The following is an 18232-nucleotide window of genomic DNA, read 5'->3' as shown; positions in this document are numbered from 1 at the left end:
TAAGTACTTTCACACGTGAGTGACAGTGCGTTCGAGATAGATTTTGAACTAGAGTAAAAGATAGAATATTAGAAGTATTAAATAAATAATGGTAAATGATTTTAATTTAATTAAAAAATATTCACATTCAGAGATTAAAATTCAGCAAAATTTTAAAAATTGAACTTTTATTAATCAAAAATGTCTCAAATATTTAGCCCACGTACATATGTATATATGTATATTAATAAGTGTACATATTGTTGAGGAAAATAGTATTGAAATTAATGTGAAAAATACAAAATATGTCTGTGTATGTAATTCTAACTGTAGTAAAGTTTATAAAATAAAATTATGCAACTTCTCCTTAACGTTTTATTTATTTATTTTAGATTAAATTTTTAATATCAGATAAATTGTTTTGTTATATTTATGTAATTTAATCATGGTCTAAATTATTTATACCGTTTATTTTATAGTGAAAAATGTGATCGGGAATAGAAAATCAAAATATCACATTTATACTACAAATTTTATGTATATGATCCGTTATATTTGAAAGTGGCCACTAAGTATATAATAAGTCCATTTTTCTTCATTTCGAGAAATATTTCGCAAAACATTAAATATAATGTTTTATGTTTGACAATATTTAAAAATACTAGTCGCCTGTAATACGTTTATTCTGCTATTCTGTGATTCTGGACAAATCGAATTAAATGAATTGATAACAATATGTGAATTTAAGTCAAACAGAAATAGTGTTTTTGGAACTGAATCAATATAACGGCTTATGTTACATTGTATACAAAATATTTAGGTTAGGACCACTAAATTTGGTATTTTTTCTATCTCCAACTACCCTGAATGCGTTTTGGAAGGGGTCGGTGCCTCTAAAGGTTTTTCTTCCAGTTTTCATCCTACCAAACTATATCGGCTATTTATTATTATTAATAAAACGCCAAGCAACGTCGGCTATTTATTAAAAACAAAAAGTTTCAATGAGTTTTTGTATTTTGTTAATAAACATAATCATATACATATAATATTATTTTAATACACCGGTTTATGTAATAACAAAAGAGGTCAAGGTTTTTGACGTTAATTTGCCATTAGGTAACCGAACGGTTGAGTTTTACGAATGTCGGATAATCATTTCCGAATCGTAAACTTTTTTTAGAGGTACTTTGGTTACAAATTTTGCAACGTTATGTCGGTCACTATTTGGCAGGTAATAAATTGGTTTATACGTAGGGTTGCCATACGTCCCGTATATACGGGACATGTCCCGTATTTCACTACTCGGTCCCGTATTACAATTTGTCCCGTATTTGTCCCGTTTTCTCCCTAAACTCTGCGTGAGAGAATCGGCGCGGCAAGGATCTGTACCACCAAAAGCCCTTAAAGATTTTTTTGATGATCCAATGAGTGAAGCTTATTTTTGCTTCTTGCATTCACAGCTCAATACATTTGAATCTCAAATTAAAAAAATAGAAAAAACAAACATCACAGTCCTGGAAGTAAAGTCTTTATTAGAAGAGACAAAACGACATAATGATCGAGAGAAAAAAATCCAATTTTATTGGAGTGACAAAAAAAAAATCTTGAATCTCTTAAAGCTTGATTCTGGAAACTGTGCCAAAGTGGAACCTTTCGAAAAACAGACTGTCGATTTCTTTAACACTGCTGTGGAATACATTGATAAGTGGTCCCAGGGTTTGGTGCAAACGATCGAAAAGCGCCAGACAGATTGAACCATAGATTAACTGGATGGCTGCTTTAAACGCAATTCTCGACTTCAGGAATGAAAAATTGCACATCAGATGACGAGTAACCTTTCGATGTGCACAGATGCAATTATTAAAATGGTTATTATTAAAATTGAGTTGGATCTTTCTGGCGAGTTTTTAATAATATAATAAGGAAAAATTCGGAACTAAAGAATCAGAAGCACAGAACGTATACAGGGTAGGTATGTCGGGACCTCGGGTAGATTTCGCTTACTGTAAGTGCGAGCAGTGCGCACGCATAAGGTACACGTGTCGTTAATCTGTGGTTCAGTCTGTCTGGCGCTTTTCGATCGTTTGCACCGCATCGGTGGTCCGAATCATTCAAAAAATTTAATGCTTTCGATTGGATGACTCTCAAGCAAGTTCCTGAATGGACGGAAATAGAACGAACCGTTGAATATTTGCAAGTAAGGAACATCGATGTTGGAAACAATGAGCTTCTTTTCAACCAGTTCGTATATTTAAAAGATTATTTAAATAAAATTAATACCAACGAAAACTGGGAGACAACGCTGAAATTGAGTATGGAAGAGAAATGGCTGAAGTTTTATAGATATACCAAGAATATTGAACCGAAGTCATGTTTAATAAAACTATGTGAGTATATATTTGCAATTCCAGCCCACAATGCCAATGTTTTTTTTTTATTTTTATTTATTTATTCATATACATATATTTACAGGATATAATGTTTATTACAAAGTTGGACATGTATTCCTTATCAGATAAGAGTAGCTCTTGTGCCTGATAAGGGAGCTACGATTCTATTATAAATTCTTAAAATCTATTATAATATTTTTTATATAAAAATTACATTAAAATTTTTCAGTGCAAGTTTTTTTTGAAAAAATGTTTAATTTTTTTTACTTGTTCTGTTTGGTTAACAATACAGCGCAATTCAGAAGGGAGATTATTATAGTTATTTATGGCTTGGAAAATATAATGGTTTTGCAATTGTGTTGTTTTAAAATTTGGTGTGATAAATGTGGAGAGAATATTTTCCCTGATGTCAACACAATGGTCGGATGAAAGAAATAAGCTGGCAGTTGAGACAGTTGAGGCAATTTTGGTTTGCCAGTATAATTTTAAAATGACTTGCGCCCAACTTTATCATCATGTAAAAGAGGAAAACGATTTAATTAAAAAAAGTTAAATCATCGTTAAAATACGATTGGGCTAAAAAAGAAAATTAAAAAAAAAAAAAACTATTACCTACCTACTTTTCCATGTTTTATTTAATATGTAGCACTTAAATGTCCCGTATCAATGCTTGACAATTATGACAACCCTATTTATACGTATACCTGTACAGTATACAACAACATTATAACCTTGAGTTGTGGTTTCCGACTCACAAAAATATTTTCTCATAGATATTATTATAGTTAAGTACATTCAGGGCTGGATTTAAATGAAGTGAGGCCTAGGTTATTTTAAATGTGAGGCCCTCCCAAAGTCGAGACATGCCCAAAATAAAAATGAAAAATTGGTTCACAGATACTTTTTACTTTATCTATGTATGTACGTAGATGTTTAAAATTTTTCCATTAAAAAAAATTAAAAAGCTTTTTTATTGGGATTTGATACTAAACATCACATATAATAATCGGAATTATCGTAAACTCAGTTGAAATGAAATCGTAAAATATGAAATTTTAAAGAATGTTTTCTATGGTTGAATTTAAACTGTAAAGGGTTAAATTTGATTTTTTAAAAGGTTGAATTCACTTTGTAAAATTTTGAATTTAATTCGAAAATGGTAGAATTTGATAAATATACATACTACTGTTTTAAAATATGCTACAAATTTCGAATATTCGAATAATAAATTAACGTAAAATAAGAATTCATTTTCGTGAATGGCGGCGCATCCCTTATAATAGTTATAATATTTATTGTTTAAAAAACATATTAATGTATAACTTCTAAATTTCAAATACTATTTAATTTGAAACACGTATCCGAAATATCCTTAATTCGATAATCAATAATCGATAACAATAACGTTAAGCTACATATGTATTATAAAAAATGGAAAATAATTAGAAGTGACAAAAGCGAGAGTAATAAAAAATATTAGGATGGGTTTATGTAAAAATAAACGATTAAAATTGTACTATCAATTACCACGACTTGAAAAGAGATTAAATTTATATTATCATTATTTTTAAGATTTAATACTACATGCTAACAAATTTCCCTATTATATTCCTACTAGCATCTACATACATACATACATACGTATATTGTATGACTTTATGTGCTTCATTCATTGTTATTCACTTCTTATCACACATCTCGAATACCGTTTGAGGACTCCATCTATAATATTCACAACAATTTGCCAAACTTGAGGTTCTTTCCACGACAACTCCAGCTTTAGTATCATTGATATTTTCATAACTATTGAAACTATCGTTTTAATCAAAACAATTAAACGTTTAAAAATTTGTTTCAGGAAAATAGACTTTTATTAGAGAATGCTGATTTAAATATAATCTTGAAAATTTCCTCGTTTACAAAAATTCAAATTCACTTATTTGTGTTTATTCTATTTAAAAGTCTCATGATGCTAGTGTGCATTTTCTTGAATTTAGAATGACGGATAGGAAAGTCGGCTTTTCCGGTAAAACGCACATGCGTTCGATGTGAAGATATAGAAGAATGCGGAAAATACGATCAATATCTTGAAGACATGTATGTAAGTATTAGCATATACATATTTAAGGGAATAGGGATCTGGGTCAGCATTTCGGGGAACGTGTGGCCCCGGCTTCTTTGGTGAAATTTTCATGAATCGCTCGTTCGATCGATTACGATTCGGGGAAAGGATATCTGAGGAGTCCTTAAGAATACCCTACAAGATATTGAGATCAATGGCGGTGTCAGAGGAACTCTAAATTATGGGTCTGCGGTTAAGTGTCATCCTTGTCTGGAAATTTTAACTTACTTTTGGTTCTATGCCGCCATCCAAGGTTATCGCGTGCAATGCATCAAAACCACGCACGATTTTGGTTAACCCTTTCGACTGAGCTGATTCAGAACATTTTCATTGTAACATTTCCTGTATATCACTCGAACGTCCGTGTATATAAAAGTATGAGAGAGTTTGGACATTACCCATATTTATGTCTTTCCCAGTGAATTCTTGAAAGAATCTTGTAACCTCTCGTAGAGACGCTTAACTAAACTAAAAATGCTTTTTATAAAGATCTTAACGGGTGAGTCTCATACGCCAGAGGTCCTGGTTGAAGCTGAGAGCTCTGTTTCTGCCAATTCTGAACAGAACCAATGTGCTTGTGAACTCGCCCCTTTCTAAAGCCATCCGACTTCTAAACGCAATGTCTGAGCATCTTGATATTTTCACAGCAACTTAAAGTTCTGTTTGACAACATCTTTTGGGGTCTACCTCACGGCACCGAAAGTCAAAAGATCGAAAAAGCAAATATCGGAAGGCAAAGATCGAAAATCGAAAATCGAAAGATCTTAAGTATCGAAAGATAAAAAAAGGGTGCATGATAAACGGTACTATGTATATATAATATATATCAGTGGCAAGCGGTGAAATTATCTCTCTTTTTGACATACAGCCTTGTTTAATGTGAGCGCGCAGGATACGGGAGGAAAAGCCTGTTCCTCTTGTTCCTGTTGTATACTGGTCGCGCAAATTAAGTGAGGATGTACGACGGGGGGAGAGAAACTTTTACTGCATGCCACTGATATATGTATACTAACCGTTTTTCATATGTATACGAACATTTTCGATTTTTTAACATTCCGTGCGGTGACGGTCACCCGATATGATGATAGAGAGGCGCAAAGCGTGCACACAGTCGGACGTGTTTGCGTACATCTACAAATTACAAGCACGAGTTTTCGTGCACCGGGGCCACTAGTATGTTTGGTTTCAGGCCCAATTTTCCACAGGTTCTCGTTTGAATAGTATTATATATTATTCAATATAAGGATGAAGTAAAAATTGTTTTTCCCTTCTGATTATCCAATATTTAAATAATTTCTATCGAATATAATAATCATGATGATATATTTTTTATATTATTATTGATTCTACAAAATAATTGAGGAATCTAATATATGAACCGTGCACAGACCTTTTGAAAAGCTAATTACGGCACCGATGTTCCTATTGTTTGGTGGGTTCCGTTTAAACGACTTGAAATTTCTCAACACTCGACTTTTCGTCTGCTTGAACAGGATTTTGTAATATACTGTATAGAAAAATGTTACTTTTTTGTATACATGTGTGTAATATCTTTAATACACGAGACATATTGTGATCATTCATAGATTTTTAAGCTATTAACACACCTTTAAAATATAAAAAAAACGTTTAAAGTTAATTTTTACCTCCTTAAATAAGTATTTAGCTATGTAAATAAGTTTTGTATATATGTTAGTCAAAGTGAATTTTCAGTTGAGTTTACTTTCTGGATGATCATCAAATTCTAATCATTCAATAATTGGAAGATTACGAGCTATTGTTCAGACTGTTTCTAAGTATTACAAATAAAAGTAACGAGCACCGTATTACGGTAGGTTTAAGAATGTGTTCAAAACAAAAATGTGACTTTCCAACTCAATTTACTAGTCGAGTGACGTTTTCACGAAAACCTGACGTCTCCAACTAACCTGGCACCAACTCATAATTGAACTGTATTTTCAGTTGTAATATATTTTGACTAGTAATGTAATTCGCCATATGAATCAACTTACGTGGGTTAGATGGGATATATTCCAACTAGTCAAAATATACATATTACTTCTGGAAGATACTCTTCAACTGTAACATACATATTCATTAGCACATTGAGTAAGGCTGTACGACAAAATGAGAGAATTTCACCGCACGCCACTGATATATACATATTATAGGTATATGCAGTGGCGGCTCGTCCATACGCACTGCGGTACTGCAGCACCCCCAAGGAAATTGAGAAAAATTTAATATTATTATATACATAAATGTGTGTATATTATATGAAAATATCAATATTATTTAAGCGTGTATTAAGCTCGCCCGCACACCGATACATCCAATAATGATCGTACATCGCGGTACTAATATTGGAAAGTGAGGCATCATTTATGATTTTGTGCAGTACGGTTTTCGATGGAATATGTCGAGTGGGCGAAGGAGGGGCGCGGGGGCAGCTAGAAGCTTGGTCCCTACTGTACTCCCAACAGTACACATTTCTTTTTGCTTTCGTGTGCGCGCCGCGCGCTCGACACGCTCCTGACTTTTCTTCATTTCTTCTGCACCGTTTGTCTTTTCTTCTACACCTCTTACACTTTCTACGTTTCTACACTTCCTTCTACACGTCACTTTAAGTATTTAAGATGGTATCAAAATCAAGAGAAGCTGCAATCTATTAATATCGATGCATTTTCAATTAAAGAAAACTTAAAAAGTTAAAAACTACCTCTTTGCCAGAACGGTGTTTTTCATCAATAAATAGAATAAAGACATACATATATAAGAAACACAATGGTTCAAGAAAGATTGACAGATTTGTCTATGCTGTCAATTGAAAAAAAATGATTATGAACAGTGAAAAATTTGACGAAAAGGTGATAGGCCTTTTTTCAAGGAAAAAAGACAGAAGAATCAATTTTTGAATGAAATAAAATACATATAATGTTTAATTTTGATAATTTTGTTGTTAATAGTAAAATATAATCCAAATAAACATTTTTTTTATTTTTAATCAACCGCAGCACCCCCAGATATCTTATCCACGAGCCGCCACTGGGTATATGTATGTATATACATATGTAGTACCGTTTACCATGCATACATTCTTTTCGATCTTTGCTTTCCGATATTTCCTTTTCGATCTTTCGACTTTCGATGATGAGTGAACAAGACCCAAATAACATATATACATATGTACAAACTCGATGGTGAGAAATACCGAAAAAGTCGAGAAAACGATTCTCGAGAAATTTTAAGCCGGTGAAATGGAGTAGACCTCCTACCGTTGTGCACTGTTGTCGCGAACAATTGAAATTGTATGAATTCCGTGCCGATAAAAAGATTGTGTATCACTGGAATAAGCGATTGACAATTGTGTGAGCCTTTATCGTCAATGAATCACCGAGCTTTCCACCGAACATGAATAATTCAGGACTATGGGTCCTTTGCGGGTCGAACTGTTGAAGGCTTTCATTAAAGCATTTAGTGGGAAGTCAAGAGACAAAAGCTGTGCACGGTCACCGCACAACCCTTTCCGTTTAGGAAGTACACGGAAAGTTGTCTGGCCATTGTCTGGAGATGGTCAGCGGTGGCTGGAATTCCGGTCACATTCCTTATTGCTTACCCACCGGGGCACAACAACTACGAGTACCTGTCGAGGTGAACGACAGCCATCTTTACCCTACGGTCAACATATGTATGTACATACTATCGTCGACTAACGTAACAACAAAATGAATCACCGTGACATTATGTAAATCGAGATCGGCCGACGACCGGTCCCTCATGAGATTTTGCACGTTTGTGAGATAATTACATATGGGTTGTGTATCATCGATATCGCACGTCATGGATGTCAGCTTTGAATGGGAAAAACAATGTCAGTGCGTTGTGTAATTGCAACTGAGCCCAGTTCTACGTCACTACATAGTATACCGCGTCAATTGACGCGTTGGGTAAATTATGATTTGATTTTAGTGCGCAAGTCCTACTTTTGAAGGCGTGAAAGTAAACATTCGAAATCATTCAGAGATGACGCAGACGAAAAACTTTACTTTTCCAAAGTGTGCTGGAAATTTTTAAAAGTTACCTTTTATTAAATGGTAGTTGATACATATGTTTCATAAAGTATCTTAACGATTACGAATACGTACGCATATCTTCCTACTGACATGAAACATGAAAAATTGGTTTCACCTTTTGTCAACAAGATTTAACAAACATTATGTTAGATTTATAATATAATATTTGGGAAGCACGTTACGAACATCACATTTTTTACTTACTGGAGCGGAGAATGATCAATCTTTACTAAGTTTGACCAACTGAATTTGTATATAACAATATTTTTTGTTGGCTTACTCTCGTTAGAGAGATATGAGCTTTTAAAAATATGCGCAATTTTAATAGATGTTTGGCTTTTGCAGTCTTTAATTTAAAATCTAGTATTTATGTGCCAAAAATAAGTATTGGGATCAATAGTCGGATGTTTTTTTCTGTAGATTGCGAGTGCCCTTAGCACTCGCAATCTACAGAAAACTACAATCTACACTCACATCGAGTGCCCTTAGCACTCGCCCATTTGCCATAGCCTCGCTACGGCACTGGTTTTATGTCTACATCCTTAGCCATCCCATAATATATTCGATTACTTACAATTTTATTGCTCAGTGGCATTTCTTTCCTATCTTTGCTATTTCTAGAACTTGGTCAAAAATCTGTAAAAATTGCCCTATAAAAACGCTCTTATCTCTTAAAGGAGAGAAAGCTAACAAAAATCACTGTCATCATTTTCATCAAAAATCATTTTTTTGTTGCTTTGTGAAATTAACATAAGCCACGGTTGTCAATATTAATTATAATGAGTACAAACTGAAAAAAGGGAACAAATTCATATTTACTTATATGTATTCCATATTGTAAAAAATATATGGAATATTATCATTCATCGGAAAATAGCTTCAGTAATCGAAAAATAAATTTTCTTCGATATAATGCTATATTAAGGAAATCTGCGTTTTAATGAGGCTTTCATTTGATTGATAAAAGTAATGGGTTGAGACACGATAAATAATATAATTATTTAGATATGTACATAAGCATAATACAAAAGTTATTTTTAAATAATGCAAATTAAGTTTGAGAACACGGGGAAAAGTGTAAACGATGAATGAAAGGAGACGAAGACTGAATGAATTTGACCGAATTGATCTATGTCAGATATTCTCAATTTAAGCCGTTATTTAAGCCTTAATTTCAGTGGCATAAGTCCACCCTTCTTCTGGAAGAGTCCACTCTGATTCTGGACATCTCGAATTAAAAGAAGTGATAATAATTTGTGAATTAAGTCAAACAGAAATAGAGCTTTTGAAGTTGAAAACTGGACTTCCGCCACTTTCAAATATAACGGCTCATATATGTATAATACATTTACGTACATATACGCTGTGATGACATCTATTAATAATTGTACTAGCTGAACCCGGCATGCGTTTCAATGCCACAATAGCGCATGCAATTACCGTTATCGTTCCCATCCTCGTTCCCATTCCTGTTACCGTTCCCGTTCTCGTTCCCGTTCCCGTTCCCGTTCCCGTTCCCGTTCCCGTTCCCGTTCCCGTTTCCGTTCCCGTTCCCGTTCCCGTTCCCGTTCCCGTTCCCGTTCCCGTTCCCGTTCCCGTTCCCGTTCCCGTTCCCGTTCCCGTTCCCGTTCCCGTTCCCGTTCCCGTTCCCGTTCCCGTTCCCGTTCCCGTTCCCGTTCCCGTTCCCGTTCCCGTTCCCGTTCCCGTTCCCGTTCCCGTTCCCGTTCCCGTTCCCGTTCCCGTTCCCGTTCCCGTTCCCGTTCCCGTTCCCGTTCCCGTTCCCGTTCCCGTTCCCGTTCCCGTTCCCGTTCCCGTTCCCGTTCCCGTTCCCGTTCCCGTTCCCGTTCCCGTTCCCGTTCCCGTTCCCGTTCCCGTTCCCGTTCTCGTTCCCGTTTTCGATCCCGAAACATTCGACGCGAAAACATTTGAAATTATTGCGCTGCAATAACACTCATTCCCGTTTTTATCGTTTCCGTTCCCGTTTTTGGGCAATTTTTTTTCACAGTAATCTTCCCGGACATGCATACAACTAATCCTGAAAGTTGAATCGTAATCGGTTGAGTGGTTTAGGAGCCTATACGAGACAGACAGACAGACGTACAAACAGACGTTCAATTTTATGTAATAGATTATATTACAAGTAGATAGATGTAATAGTTGTATAAATAGAATAACACTAAGAATTTTAATTAACTAATTTAATGATTGCGCACATGTATAAATAAACTACTATTAAAAATACATATATACCTATAATTGAAAACATGACAGCATAATCGGATTTACTACGTTTCTGGGGAATCCATCATCGTAATAACCTTCATAGAACTTCTATAACTATAAAATTACAAATATCTTACATATTCACTTAAAGCTATATGATGGAGAGTGATCTAAATATGTATATATCTCCCTAGCATGTACATATATGTATATATATATATATATATATATATATATATATATATATATATATATATATATATATATATATATATATATATATATATATATATATATATGATATGTAGTTGAAATGTAAGGTTGTAACAAATGTGATCGATTTTTTAGAACACGCATAAATACATATGTAAGTAGATGTCTGTGAATGTCTAAAATACGTAGATATGTATGTACATATGTTTGAGCTTGACTTGACTTGATTTTTCATTTCATTCGGGGATTTTTGGTATTTCCGAATGGTTCAAATTTCGATGTCTAAAAGCTTTAGGGCTTTTCATTCTGCAGGTAAATCTACCATTGCGTGATACTTACATAAATAACCGTTCAAGTTATTATTTATGTTGAACTTATTTAGTCAAATTCCTCAAGGGCAATTCAATGTATTGCCAAAAATATAAAATATATTGAAAATAATAATCTCACCGTGTTATATTATTTTAAATTATGAATTTATTATATATGTATGTTTACAGTGAAATCATAATTACATTGACGTTTCAGTGAATTCATATCTAATTACATATTTACTGGGTATAGTTTTATTTTCACTACGGAAATGACATATTTACTGGCCCCTATTAGTGAAATTATAATCTTTGACAGTTGAATGATAGTGAAATACCAACTAGTGAAATACGATTCAATAATTAAAAGATATAACAGATATATTATTCATATTATTATTTAATACATATTATCGTCGAAATAGAAGAAGATTTTATTTTCAGTTCTTTTTTTATTCTACATTTTTAGTTCACTTATTTCAAAATTTTCTTAAAACTAGTTTTAATAATCAATAAAGTTTAAGTTATTAAAACACTCTACTTTCCTATATTTTCCAATTTATTGAATTATTATTATTATTTCACTGACATTACATAAGTAAGTAAATTTGTAATTCTATTGTTAAATCCGTACTGACTACCTGAGCCAGTGAAATAATAATTACAGTGACAATTTCACTGCTACACACATGCATCATATAATATCTCTATTCTGCGTGTCTGTGTGTCTGTCTGTGTATCTGAGATAACGCTCGCTGTACTATAATAGTCGTTTCGATTCAGCATACATACATATGTACGTCACAGCTAAAACAATGCCAACGTACGAATATAATAACAAAAGAAAAAACTTCTTTATATACTTTTTGGTAAACGAAATGAATTTGGACAAAGCTAGGCGTGATCGCTAGTTTTATTCATATTTCATATACACACATACATATATACGTATGTATGAATGGTCAGAAAGAAACATTGTCGTCTATGAGTGAAACCAGTTTTTTTTAAATCAAAGTGTATATAATTATAATACTGTTAGATACGATTCTACCTATATCTTTTGAAGACGATCCGACCACACGCTGTAATTTGCTCCTATGTAGCTTCAAATTTCTAGAATTTCGTCCCGCCTCCGGTCAGGTGTGCGATAGTTATTGCTTCCTTCAAAGAAATGTAATTTTGCAAAAAGCTCACGGGTGTTCTGGCAAATTAGGGCTGCGGTTGATTTATAGGAAGTTGCGGTGCGCGGATGAAATCGAAAGCTCACCATCTGCGACAACGATATTTAGAGGGTGTTTCAATTTAATTTCAGTTGGTTGCGTTGCCTTTACATATGAACCTTATACATATGTGTCAGACCTCCTTTGTTATTATGGGAAAGGCTCGAGTTTGATTGGCTATTTTTACTTTTTTAATATTGTACTTGAAACATTTGAAGATCTTAATGTGTGAGAATGACTGAAATAACAATAATTTTCTTTAAGATAACCATATAGAACCGCACTCACTTATATTTTAAAAAAGCCATGAAAATGTGATCCGTGATCGACACTGATTGGAAATAGGTCAAAATATCGAGATGCAATTTTCTCAGGATCATAAACTTCATTTGTATATACATACATATGTAATATATTGCAAATGGCGTTTTAGGTCATTCATATTCGAATACAATTCAACTAGTAAATTATACCTCTAGAAGCGCAAATGCACTTTCAACGATGTGCGCCAGTTATAATATAACAGTTGAGTTTTGACAGCTCTGATGTTTACTAATGCTTTAGAATTCAATAATGCGTTAACATTTGCTAGTTTTTACGAGTACTGTATTACGATAAATCTAAGATTGAGTTCAAAACAAAAATATGACTTTAAACTCAATTTACTAGTTGAATGAAGTTTACACGAAAACGTAAACTCTCCATCTTACTTATAGGTGAACTGTATTTTCAGTTGTAATATGTTTTGACCAGTTGGAATGTGGGTTAGACGGAATATATTCCAACTAGTCAAAATATATTACAACTGAAAATACACTTCATGTATAACGGTAGTTGATACATGTAATATATTCCAACTAGTCCAAATATATTACAACTGGAAGATACACTCCAACTTTATGGCTAATTTAATTGGGTCTTCTGGGGCGATTCATCTGGCCGACGAATATATTATATTATGAATCATTTTCTTTAAGAGCAAATCCGTTAGAATGATATTCTATGTAGTACGATATCATATAACGTACACAAATATGCTTTCCAGCAAGGGTATTCAACCTTTTTGATTGCGGTAAAACTCGTTCGTGGGAGCTTGACCTATTTTCTCCGTATATAAATATGGACATATGGATAATACACATGTGAATGTCACTCGGGAGGACCTCATGCTCTTTCCAAAACTATTTTCCTAGGTTCAATAGTCAAGTTTTTCAAAATATGTTTATATTATGAAAGGCGCATGAAACTAGGATGGAGTGTATTCGGGCGAATGAGTAATGGTTTTCAAATCCAAAATACCACGTTGCCTGAAGAATAAGATGTTCGATGATTTTGTTTTGCCAGTGGATAGGAAATAGATGGGAAACTTGAACATTGAACGCTAGAATGTTGCATTAAGTCCAATGCATTCAAAGAATAAGGGAATGATATATGCCCGTCATAACAAGGAGAGATATGAAATGGAATATATGGGTGAGAAGTATGATAAGGATAGTTGATATAGTGGAGAGAGTGAAGAGATTGATTTTTTTATGTATTAAAATGAGTTTTATATGTAAATAAAAAAATGACTATTGGCGGGACACACATACATATAAGAATGGATAAAAGTAGTGCTCGTATTGTATCCGAGCTCCTATTGTATGTAGAGATATTGTAAAAGAGGGCAAGGAAGGCCACAAGAGAGGTGGGTGGGTGAAATTAGAAAAAAATGTGTGGGATGAGATGAAAGAGAGTTGCTCAAAACAGAGACGAACGGAAGTGTGTTGGAGAGATCTTTATGGATAGTGAATGGCTGAAGATGATGATTAGAGGTAGGATAGTCACAGTGCAGATTATGATGTACATACCAGTGGCGTGCCGTGACTTTTAAAACACGGGACATGGACAAAAAAATATTGTAAAATATTATTTTAGAATTATTATATCTGTCTTGAAGTGATGAGTATAATTTTTCATTTTTGTGCTAACAGAAATATCCCAAGTAACCTATATTTCCTAATAACATATTATTTGTCTTCAGAACTAAATATTCTGAATAATTTCTCGAACAATCGATTGAGACTGCAATATTCCAGGCCCTCGTTATTACTTTATATATGTACGTAGTAACAATAGATGAAGTTTTGTGATCATGCGAAAATTCGAACTCTTTTTTTTTCGCGCGTCTCGCACTGATTTGTTCTAAGGGACTCATTCTGCGAGCCAAGCCCCTTGCCATATTTGCACTAAAAAATGTTCAGATAAATATGTGCTATTTAGTAAAACTAGAGTAAAATTTTAGTAAAACGAGAAAATTAAAAAATGTTTTGTCTTTGATGGAACGCCTGTATTGCGAAGGGAACAGAATTTAGATGGCGAGTCCGTGCAAACGAACGACGCGGTGGACCATACAATAACAGCCCACTACATCAGGTAGGGCCAATACCAGTTTCCGAACTTCGCTAATCAGAGTGAATTGTATTTATTGTAATTGAGTTGTTGATATTTTTAAATTTAAGGTAAAATATTTTAGGGCACTAACCTAGTCCCTCTAGTCCAATCATGGCACGCCACTGATACGTACATACATTGGCTTGAATTTAAATGTAATTGAATTCTTTATGTAACTATTTTAAACTTTGAAAAAAAAAACGTATACCAGACATAATTGATAACACAAAATCGCATTTATACGTGCATTGGTTTAGCATCCATGTCTCGCTATCGAGATCATTATATGCAAGCTTTCGGAATTCGCGAGTGTTTCCGGTTATTTGCATTCACCGCACGCTGGTCGATGAGTATAAACAAAAAAAAAGAAACAAAAAAACACGAGGAGAGCCGAAGCAAAAAATTCGCACACACGTTCGAGTTGAGTGGACTGTCAGAGGTCGTGGGAAGTTTGGCACACACCTCTAAACGCGATTGGCGAAAAGACATTGACAAACGGAGGCGTTTATTATTTCCTCTCTTGACGACCGATCTGGCTCATTGTTGTTGTTTGGATATGGATGATCACACGCGCGATCGTTGTACTTACATAGAGTACATCGGTCAACGTTACATAAGTGCTTCTTCAAATATTTAAATCAATATTGGGTCAATATATCATTGCTCTAATAGTCAAATTCATAGCTCTTCATGGTATGTCAATCTATAAGTAATTTGGTTAGTAAGTTAGAAGTGGGCAGAACTTCTTTTACATTTACATTACAGTGGGCAGAAAGTATTACATGAAACGCGGCCGTAGCCGGTATTTTTTTCAAGGGGGGGGGCTTAAACACAAGCGCCCTCCAAGTATTAAAAAAACGAAGCTTTTTTTCATTCTGACTTTGGAAAAGGCGTTAATTAAAAAAAATCCTTATTTAATTTTATATTTTTTTCATAAAATATTCTTCAACAAGTACGTTTTATGAAATTTGAAAAAAAATGGGGACCAATAAAAACCTTGACTAGGGGTGTCATCAGGGCTTGGTAAAAAACATTTCGTGCCCTATGGTAAACTAAACATAGAAAAGCCTTGTAAAAAAAATATATTATAAATACATATATATTTTTTGAATATGCGAAAAATCTATCAGAACTATTAGAAAAAAATCTAAATTGTATATGTTGGTTGTTTTTTTTTAAATAATTGAATAAGAAAGTATGATATAACTGGTACGATTTCACATGGACACAGAGAATGCGTGGATCGCAAAATAATAAACATTTAGGATGAAATAAATACAAATATTTGTATGTAGAATAATATAAAATATCAATATCGGAAAGTCAGACGTCTCGAAATGGGGCCCCTCGAGTAGTCTGGGCCCTGGAACTTTACCCCAGCTCCCCCGCCCTCTCATCGGCCCTGGAACTTTATCCCAGGTCCCCCTCTCTCGTCAGCCCTGGGTGCCGTATACCCTTCGGACCGGGGCTGGTATATGTATGTATATATGTATTGTGATATTTTCCACCTGAGTGAGCATAATTATTATTTTAACCTATCTATCTGGTAGCCTGCGCTCATCATTATTTTTATAATTGCATGTGATGTATGAGTGAAATTTTGATCATCTCTCTTCCATTTGGGCCTCGCAGGGATGTTTTGTATTTACGGCTAGTTCTTATACATACATATGTACATATATTGGTGCTGGCTGTAGATGCAAGATATTCCATATTATGTATTTTGATTTTTTATGATTATTTATTTATGTATAGTTTTTTTCTCTTCTCTGTTAATATTTTCAACCATTCTGGCGCATTAGGGATTCCTGTAATGCCACAATCGTCCAAATTGAAATAAAATATATCAATTACTGAAAAAATCAACTGAAGACGCCTGCCATTAGATTCAGTGAAAGAGTTTATAATATTTTCATTAGAAATCACAAAATCACGATATATGTATGTACATACATATATGTATATATACGTATTCATGTACTACATTAGAGAAATTCCATTTAATCTAATTTTTTGAAAAAAAAAATTCTTATGTCATATGGCACTAAAAAGTCACAACCACGATAAATGATATTGTATTATTATGTATAAGATTTTTTTTCGGGATTTTAAAACGAAAACAATGAAATTTAAGGAAAATATAAGATTCTTTACAATTTGCACGACTCATTTTGGGTCGAAAAGTACCAGAGCAATATTTTATATTTGAAAACGAATGAAAATTTATACGCCAAGTCATAATCTCATAAATTATAGATACTTTTTTAAATTTTTGGTAGGCTGGCATCTCCATAGCCCCCCCTGGACATGACCATGCCACGTAAACATGAGAGTAAAAAAGCTTTTACTATGTACATTTTTTTTGGAATTTGTATCAATTAGCGTAGTTTGTATTGCTGTAGTGAAACGTCAATATCCGAGCGTGCAACACGTCAGTTTAATTCACGTCACCGAAATCACGTTCAATCACGCAATCATCACCTTCCAATTTTAAACGATTGTTAATTCTATAGTTTTGAGCTTGAGCCTGACAATTGAATGAAAAATTTGGCGAATCACATTTTTTTCATGTAATAAATCTTTCAGATTAACAAACGAAAGTAGTCAGCCGTATTAAAATATATTAAAAGCATCATCATTTTGGACTTATTATAATATTAAAACTTTTTCGCGTGTAAGGATTTGAGGATTTGTCTTTAGAACTTGAGAAGATCTCAATCAAAAAGCTTACATATAAAAATTTATATTTTATTTTTTAATGAATTGCCAAATCTTTTGATAAATAAATTGTTATAAAATCTGCTTATGACCGACGGGTCGATTGCAAATATCTTAAAAAAAAAAAATAAAAAAAATATTTTAAGCCTTCAATTTGGCTGCAACTGTTTTTATGCGTGTAATCAGTTGTACATACATTTGATCTTGATGAGCTATGTATGTATACTGGGAGCTATTTTTCTTAGGATCGTTGAGGCTTTTCCCAAAAGTATGCAGGAAAATATAGTCCTAGCTGTAGCGTGTGGGACGATTTTTACCTACGTTTGTAGTCGTTCTCAAGTTAAAACACGTACACACCTGTCATATTGACAATTGTTGAGGACTCAGTTATATGTACAAACTGTTTAGCCAAATCGGCAGTGTTGTTTAAACCTATGACGTTAATCCATAATGTTGTTATACATATTTTAGTCAAATAGCGCAGGAATTCATCATCCTCGATGTGATGGTCGAGGAAAATTGTGAAAATATTTATACGTATACCCATTAC

The sequence above is a fragment of the Arctopsyche grandis genome, chromosome 1 (genome assembly GCF_051622035.1).
Source record: "Arctopsyche grandis isolate Sample6627 chromosome 1, ASM5162203v2, whole genome shotgun sequence".
NCBI classification, from domain to species: domain Eukaryota; kingdom Metazoa; phylum Arthropoda; class Insecta; order Trichoptera; family Hydropsychidae; genus Arctopsyche; species Arctopsyche grandis.
The sequence above is the reverse complement of the archived record's forward strand: the minus strand, read 5'-3'. Positions refer to the sequence as shown.